At 42.6% G+C, this 8,640-nt stretch overlaps 1 protein-coding gene across 1 annotated transcript in view; it reads right to left on the bottom strand.

The window, feature by feature from the left end:
- dusp14 (dual specificity phosphatase 14) overlaps positions 1 to 5,591 on the bottom strand; it is an 8,752-nt gene extending 3,161 nt beyond the window's left edge. The window contains exon 1 of the mRNA XM_020620720.1: positions 5,264 to 5,591. The gene's annotated coding sequence lies outside the window, so the exon portion shown is untranslated. The remainder of the gene's footprint in view (positions 1 to 5,263) is intronic.
- Between the last annotated feature and the right edge of the window lie 3,049 nt (positions 5,592 to 8,640).

Below are 8,640 nucleotides of genomic sequence, written 5' to 3'. Positions count from 1 at the left end.
ATATTTCCCACTGTGTGTTTGTGTTGTACATGGTCGAAATATGCAGGCATTTCACCTGATGGTGGTAAAACCTGTTCAGCTTTTTCTCCCACTGAAATGAAACTTAGATCATCTTCAATGATTTAATAACTGATATAATAATGTGATGTAAAAATAATTCTATTTTTCAGTTTTCTTACATTTTATAGAACATTAGTTGAGAAGATTAACACTAAAAATAATAATTATCTCAGTTGCAGCCCTAAACTTGTGTTCCGAGAAACAAATGTAATCCAGTTACAGGTTTAAAATGAAGGAGAGCTCAGAAGGAGCTCACACACCCACATCAGTGAGATGTTTCCTTTCATTTAGTTCAAACTGTCACACACCAGCACTGGGGGGTAAATGCACAGATGTCTCCGCTCTGCGTTCTTCAGTGTACAAGAGTCCTTCAGTTCTGTGCTTCTCAACTTTCCACTAATGATGGATGTCAGTCAGCTAATTACCAACAGGTGTGCCAAGTGCGGACCTGGAATCAGAGGCGTCCTCAGGTTTGCCTCAGAAAACTTTACATGACTCCTTACAACATTCTGCCCTACTAGTCTAACCACCAAAGTGAATTCACAACCACTTTAGTAGCTGTTTACTTGTGTGATTTGGAATACTGTCTGTGATCTGTGTATAGTTCTGTGAACATGTGTACGGTTGCTTCAGGAAGGACGACCATCTCAGCAGCTCTCCATCAATCAGGCCTGTATGGTAGAATGGCAGGACAGAAGACACTGTGAGTAAAAGACTGATGGAGCTGCTTGGACTTTGTTAAACAGCATTTAAAGGACTCAGAGAACGAGGAAAAAGGTTCTCTGGTCTCAGGAGACAAAAAGAGTAGAGCTTCAGAGTGCAGAGACCTGAGACTGAGGGAACAGTTCATTGTTCAGCACAACAAAGACCTGAAGCACACAGACAGGACGACACTGGAGTGGCTTCAGGACGACTCTCTGACTGTCCCTGAGGGGCCCAGCTAAAGCCCAGTCTTAAACCTCAGAGAACATCTGTGCAGAGACCTGAAGATGACAGTTCACAGACACTTCCACCCAATCTGATGGAGCCTGAGAGGATCTGCCAGACAGAATGAGATAAACTTTAATATAACCATGACACAAGGACACTGCTGTCCTGCTGCCCTGGATGACCAAGCCCTGCTGAGCTGCTTCAGCCTCACCTGAAGTGGTGGCCTCACCTTGTGCTGGTGGTTCGGGGCGGGGGCATCACCAGTACACTCCTGGTCCTCTGTTGATTTAACCCCCACCCCCAAATTTTCTTTAATAAGTATTGAATATGCATCTGCACAGAGGTGGACACACCTGCACTACACAGATTCACACACACACAACTTAATTTAATAATCCCTTTGTCTCTTTTGCTAATGTCTGTTGTCTCATCTTCTATGTTGTGTCCTTTGTCCTGTAAATGTGTTACTTTGTGTTGCAATGAAAGAATGAGATAAACTGCCCAGGTCCAGGTGTGCAAAGCTTGTAGAGACTTACCCAAGACATCTGGAAGCTGTAACTGCTGCCACATTCTACAAAGAACTGAATTCAATAGTAAAGGACAGTTTTTGATCATTTCATTTTTATTTTTTACAGAAAATGTATAATATCACTTTCACTTTGTCATTGTTGGCTATTGAGTTTAGTCTGTGTAAATCTGAAATTTAATTCTGAACAAAAAGTGAAGGGGTCTAGTCCTTTCTGAAGCTACTGGATGATTTAGTCTATGTTGTGCTGGTTGAACTCACCCTGCCTACAAAACAGAATGCCTCAGTTATTTTACCAATAGTGTCAATAAGCACAGCACCAGACCTGTTGTACTTGGTGATGTGAATCTGTAGATGCAGGCAGCGATTCAGTAACCAGGAAACAACAGTAACATTTTTCCAATGTTTCATATGTGAAGACTGAACGACGGCATGCACAGTTGATGTATGAATTCATGGAGATAGATAAATGATATACCTTCAGCTTAGATAAGCACAAACTCTGTTGCTGTGGCAACCTATTGACCAACTGTATAAGACAGCTGCAGCTACGTCAACAGAAATAAGGACGATAAGAAAAAAACCCAATAATCCCTGGCCCTCTCCAAAGTGCTGATGTGCCACAGTGTGGGACTTTGCTGAGATTTGCTCCATGCACGTAGCTATTTATACCCCAGGCTGGGCAGGAGTGAGGTTGTGGGAGCGGAGGAAGGAGAACTATGCAGAGGCTGTCGCCACAGAAAACTCTACAGCATGTTGGAGATGCTGGGGATACTGCAACTCACTGTCGGTCAAGTTTACACTGAGCAGTCATTCTCCCAAAAAATGTATTCTAAAGAGGGTCAGCAGCATTCACAGGGCCGAGACTGGAGCACGGGCCACTGTGCTACTTGTCATCCTGACTTTTACTCAAGCAAACATAAACCCAGATATTCTTCCAATATTCTTATCTTGATGTTACAGAAACATCCTCCCTCTCGATCATGCGGGGTTTATCTGTCAACAGGTGGTCCCTACTACAAATCTTTTTACACACACCTCCATGACTCTCTCTGTGTGGGAACATTCCACAGGGGTCTGGTTCCACCCCCACTAAGATAAACTGGAAATGTGACCCACCTGCAAGCAGAGTACGGCTGCAACCCTGGCGCTGAAACCTCCTCGACACTGGAGACAAGCTGAAACTCAGCTTGGTTAGCATCAAATTCCTGAACGACACCGCCTCACACCATAACATGAATGAAAGCAGGGAAATAACTGTAAAAGGTGTGAGCTGCCGGTCCCTCAACTGATTAGTTGATTAATCTAAACCAATCATTTTCATCCAAGAATGTATTTCCCAACAAACCACAGACTATATAAAAGAAGGCACGAACACAGTAGTCACACTGGCACAGTCAGTCAATGTAGAATATGCCTGAACATTTTCTCATACATGTATTAAGTGAAGATTCTGAGGCAGCAGGCAGACGATGGTTTTAACAATGGGTTAAGTGGCTACAAGGACAAAAGAGATTTAAACAGAAACATAAATACAATAAACAACAGTTACAGTGGGGTTTATGGCAAGCCATCAGGCTCAGTGGTTGTGCATGTTAAGATGTGCACGTTAAGATGCTCAGTGGTGCTTCAGTGCCAATGACTGATCACTCCTGGCCTATGGTCCTACGTATGCCTACATCAGGGCTAGTAGGGTCTGACAAAGATATACACACCGTGGTCCCATGATCTCATGTAGACTCCCCATGGGTATGCTGAGGCATCTATTGATCATGTGACTTCATATACAGTTTGGAACCATCCACTGAGCGTGGGGTAGTATATGGATACCTTTGGCACACCTCTGCATTACCATGGACGTGCCAGTACAGAATCCATGTGACCTACTTTTCTGGCAGTTCATTATCCAGAATAGCACTTGTGCGTCCTTTCGCACAGTGCGAGTGATGCTGTGGTGTGCTAACAAAACTACTCCCGTACTTTCAAAGCCTGGGGTCTTTTACCTTGAACCTCGTTTGTAAACAAGATGTTTTCCACTGACTATGTCGCAGCCGGCATGGTTTTCTAAAACTGGACCTGACCAATGACTGGACCCAAAATATGAGCGACCTTAGCACACAGATGGTGACCTCATGTGGATTTTACTGGCAGCTGGCGACCAGCTAGTGATGGTGAAGAAAAACGTTTGCTTTAATGAATGATTGAAGCCTTTTCTAAGTCAAAATGTTCACAGGAAAAAAATCAAGGCATCAGTTAAAAATATTGATGTCGATGCATTTTCCAAGTTGATATAATCGATTACGTCAACTAATCATGGCAGCCCTAGAGCAAACTCTCTGCTCAGCACCGTCTATCAACTGCAATCCATTTACAGTCTGAGCAATCGCTCAAAGTGACTCAGCCTGCGGTCCAGACTGTGATCACGGGTCTCTTCCAGGTAAGACACGGCTTCACAAACTCCTCCAAACAACTGGGCGCAGCTCCACGAGCCACAGATGTCAGCCAGAGAGAGACAGTCAACTGCAGAGGATGAGCATGAGTTTAGAAACAGAAGGACACATTCCATGAGGGTAGGGCTTTGGCACTTGTTCCACAGTATTACACCTCACCGTGTCACACACAATGACATCTGCAAGCTCACACGAACAAGGCCACATGTCATGTAGTGAGAGATGTGCAGCAAAGCAGATAAAACCCTGACAATGTTTGTACAAATCACACTTCTCTCTTTCCACAAACACACAGACTCATTGATATTGAAAATAATTGTTAGCTGCAATATCTCAACAGCATGTGATGATTAGGCTGTATCTAAGGAACTGTATGGAAATTACTGGGCTGGCATTTTTAACACCCTGCCCAGCATTAATGTCTTATCTGATCCTATCATTGACTCAGCAAGCAAACAAACTAAACACATCCTCCAGCTAATATCTCAAAATATGAGTTAGTACAACTCGTCTGACCATGAATAACTTTTTAAAAACCAGTAAAGTAATAAAGAATCTCAAATGGTGATGCAGAAGAAAGTGAAGAACAAAATGGCTTTTGGCAGGGATACAATTTAATGAGATGGAAAAATAAATCCACGAAAGAGAGACAAGACTGTTGTCGCAACATCACGGCCCACTGTGCAGAGAGACACCTGTTTGAGACTGATTCCCCTCTTTAAAATATTTTACACAACACTTAAATATCACTTGGGGTTCTCATAAATGATGGCGCTTCTCTGCTCTCCAAAAAAAGTCAGACTACTCTAGATTGACAAAAAGAAAACACACACAACACTCCCCCCTAATCATTTGTCTACAGCCCCTAGGTCTTCTTATATATATCCTCCTAGGAAACTTGTTTAAGAAACTTGAAATATTGTAAGACTGAGAGGGCCACAGTGCGTGAAAATGTGGAACTTTACGTGGATGACTCCACAAGTTGAATGACTGAGTCGTGAACGAGGAGGGCTCCACTGGTGGAAATACATAATAACAAATGTAAAATATAAAACAGCCTAATCATACTGTCCCACTTGCACATCACGACGACGTTCAGCTACAGTACGTCTTCTTAAAGGCATCAGGTGCGCTTACTTCAGTTTTACTCAGTCTTACATCATATCATAATAAAATCTGTTGATACATAGACCCATAAGCTATAAATGATTTGTTTGAATTTATGTTAAAAACCATCCTATATCAGGCCAAAATAATAATGCGCCGCTGAACTGCCCGAGTCCGATGTAAAACTTACCAGTCGACTCTGTCACGGGTAGAAATGGAGGGTTTTTCACCGCCTGCACCAATCCAGCGGGTATGGATCCGCGCTTTCACACTCCGGACATTTACCTTCAGTCAGTCCGATCATACAGCCAGCCAGCAGGGTGACGATAGGCCAGGTGGTGGGAAACAAACAGCGAAACACAACAACATAATGTGAAAGTCAGGAGAAATACGAGCCATCAGTGCATCCGCTTGGCTGTACACTGGCAGCAGCAGCGCGTCCAGGGAAGCGCTGCTCGGTATGAGGAGTGATCAGTGCCACTCAGAGGAGGAGGCAGGAGGAGCATGATGACTTACCATTCTAGGGTTTTCTATGGAGGAGTCTGCCTGTGTAAGCCTATCAAATACACGAGATCATGAAAAATAGCACCAAATGTTTCGAGATATTTAGATAATCCTGGATGGCTTCCGCAGATACTCTTATAGGGAAGCATCTGTATTTATCTGCCATTAATTTGAAGTTTGAAGGCTAAGGGCCAGTATATGGTCTCTCAGAATTTGTTCATGAAAGATACTGTCCAACCACCAAATTAAATCAGGTCCCAACAATTTCCAGTGTTGTGCCAAACTCTATTTGAGAGATGTTTCCCATAACCTGAACCTGACCTCATCCTAACAATAACCACTGGAGGGGTTGTACTGAAAACACAGTTTTAGCAGGAGGAATCTCATCTTGAAGGGGGACCAGATTTCGACTCAAGACCAGATTTGTCTTTTCGAACATGTAACACACAACAGGAAATTGCCCATGTCAGACACATTCCCCACTTACTAGAAATAATCCATTTAGTTTATGTGAGGGGTGGCACCTGGGAAGAGTGGGTAGGAGGCAGGATATGACAAAGTACATGGTCACGTAGCCGGGACATTTGGTCACAAACAACCAAATCCCTTGAATTTCATAGATGATTTTGGCTTTGGCCCTTAACAACAGAAGTTTCCAAGTCCTATCGTCTCTCCACTTAGACATTTGTGTTGGTATCTTCATGTAAATAACCCTTCTTCTTCATCATCGGATGTTTGTATTCTTCCGGTTTCACACTATTGTACGAAGAAATGTCATCAACATGCCCATTAGCTCTGTGTGAATTATCTGAGACAATAACCTGCTTTACACACACATAGGCTCAATTGGATATTACAGGGACTTTATACCAGGGAGCTGGCAGTGCAAAGAGTGATTCAGACATTGTTCTCATATAGAGCTCCACCAGGTAATGTCAGGAGACAGTAGGTTCCAGGTTGCAGTGTTGCAGATCTGTTGGGCTTGTGCATCAATATATCATCACTAGGCCAGTCACCATATTGCTAGGCCAAGGAGAACTGGAAGAACACAACACAATTGTGTCTCTAGAACTTTGTTCTTTTTTTTTAACCTTTTCCCTGGACAAAGCAAAAATTAGACAACATGTCTTTTTACTGCTCTGAAGAAAAGGGGAGCGTATCCAGATGGCAGAGCTCACAATAAGACATCAACTTGCTTGAATGCTGGAAGACGACCAAATATTACATTTAGCAACATTCCAGTATTAGTGACAATGTGCTCTCTTTATTTTCACTGTGGGAAAATGAGGGGTTTTTTTCCACATCAGTCCTGATGTTCAGAAATGACTAATATGCTAAAGCTAAGCTAACGCAACAGAGCTGTGTCCATCACTGGTGTAGGAAAGCTATCAAATGAGATGTGTGGCTGGGTTCCCGCTCTGAAGTTAGGACAACATTTTGGTCGGCAGGCCAAAAGGGCAGTGAAGAAAGAGGCTAGAACCAAAACCCCATCTCTCTTCCTACCAGAGACACCACAGCCAGAAGTCACAGCATCTCTAAATTTTACACTGGTCTTGAATGCACGCCACTTTATGAGTTTGCAGGCATTCATCTCACCTGTTCTTACACAGGTCCCCTTTTCAAATGCTACTTTTCACACTGTCACACTTTATGCCTAACACTGTGCCAGTTACAATGTCTTCTCCTTTGTGAAGGAGAAGACCATACATTTTTGGACAAGTTTGAAATTGTTTGCTGTGCTTTGACAAATGTATGTTCCAGTGTTGTTATGCCACAGTCAGAGATGGAATGAAATTTGTATTCTCTGTGTGTCTACAAGCTTTTTTCCTTTTAGAGGTGTTTTGACAAACTGAAAGTGGCTGAGAGTTACTCATGTCTAATATTACCAGTTAAACTTATTCACATTTTGTATCACAATATTTGAACTGATCTCCTGTTGTTCTGTGTAACCACTTATCAAATATCAATATCTGGTCCTAAAATTTTGTACCAAAAGCATTTTAAAAGCATCAGTCATCGTATCAGTGTCGTACATGCACGTCTTGTAACAGATCAAAACATTATTTTATTGTTTGTATGTACCGTATGTGATTTGTGCGTTCAGGTGTTGTAAAAATAATGGGAAGTTGGTTATTGTAGTTTGGGCTGTTTAGCAACACAAGGTAGCAGTGTAACTCCGAGTCACTCCTAGTTAGTAGCTAGTTAAGCTATGGCAGTAAGGGACTCGGACACAGCTGTTCATTATGGCCAAGCAACTCTATTTTTGTCTCATCTGATCAGAGAACATTCTTCTAGAAGGTGAGATCTTTGTCACAGTGCTCATTTGTAAACTCTAGTCTTGTGCTCTTCTCCTAGTTTTGGAGTTGTAGCTTTCTCCTTGGGGAACAGTATTTCAGGTTGTGCAGAGACAGCACTCTTTACTGTGGATGTATACTACAAGTCAAAAGTTTGGAGACATTTTCCCACTGAATTTAATAGGATAGTGTGTCCAAATTTTAACTGGCAGTGTAGACTCTTGTTTTGTACCAGTGTACCTCCATCATCTTTACTTATTTATTGACTGTTGTTTTGGGATGCTTTTGAGCCTTTCATACCAAAATACTCCAGGAATCAGTATGGTCAGTTCACTCAGTTGGTTAGAGTGTGGTGCTAATAATGCCAAAGGTCGTGGGTTTGATCCTGTACAGACCCAGCTTCGTTATAGTGGCAACTGTGGTTGGATGGGTATATTGGTCAGTAGGTGGAAGACTGAATCACAGTCCCCACATGTCAAGAGCAATTGTGTGAGTTGGTGCCACAAATGGCTGCCCTGGTTTTGTACTGGAAACAAATTCCTTGTGTGTAACATACTTGGTCAAATAAAGTGATTATCCTTATGCATCTCCTTCCTAAATGATGATGAACATGGTGCCTTCCTGTTAGTGGTCGACTGGGTGATGCATCAGACAATTAAAACAGGAAAAACCGGAATCCAGTGGTCCCTGACTCAATTCCTTGAAGACCTGGACTTTGCGGACGACTTGTGCCTGATGTCCCAGAAATGCCAACATATGCAACAGAAAA

This window comes from Monopterus albus, unplaced genomic scaffold, assembly GCF_001952655.1.
Source record: "Monopterus albus unplaced genomic scaffold, M_albus_1.0 scaffold246.1, whole genome shotgun sequence".
In the NCBI taxonomy this organism is placed as follows: domain Eukaryota; kingdom Metazoa; phylum Chordata; class Actinopteri; order Synbranchiformes; family Synbranchidae; genus Monopterus; species Monopterus albus.
The sequence above is the reverse complement of the archived record's forward strand: the minus strand, read 5'-3'. Positions and strand labels throughout refer to the sequence as shown.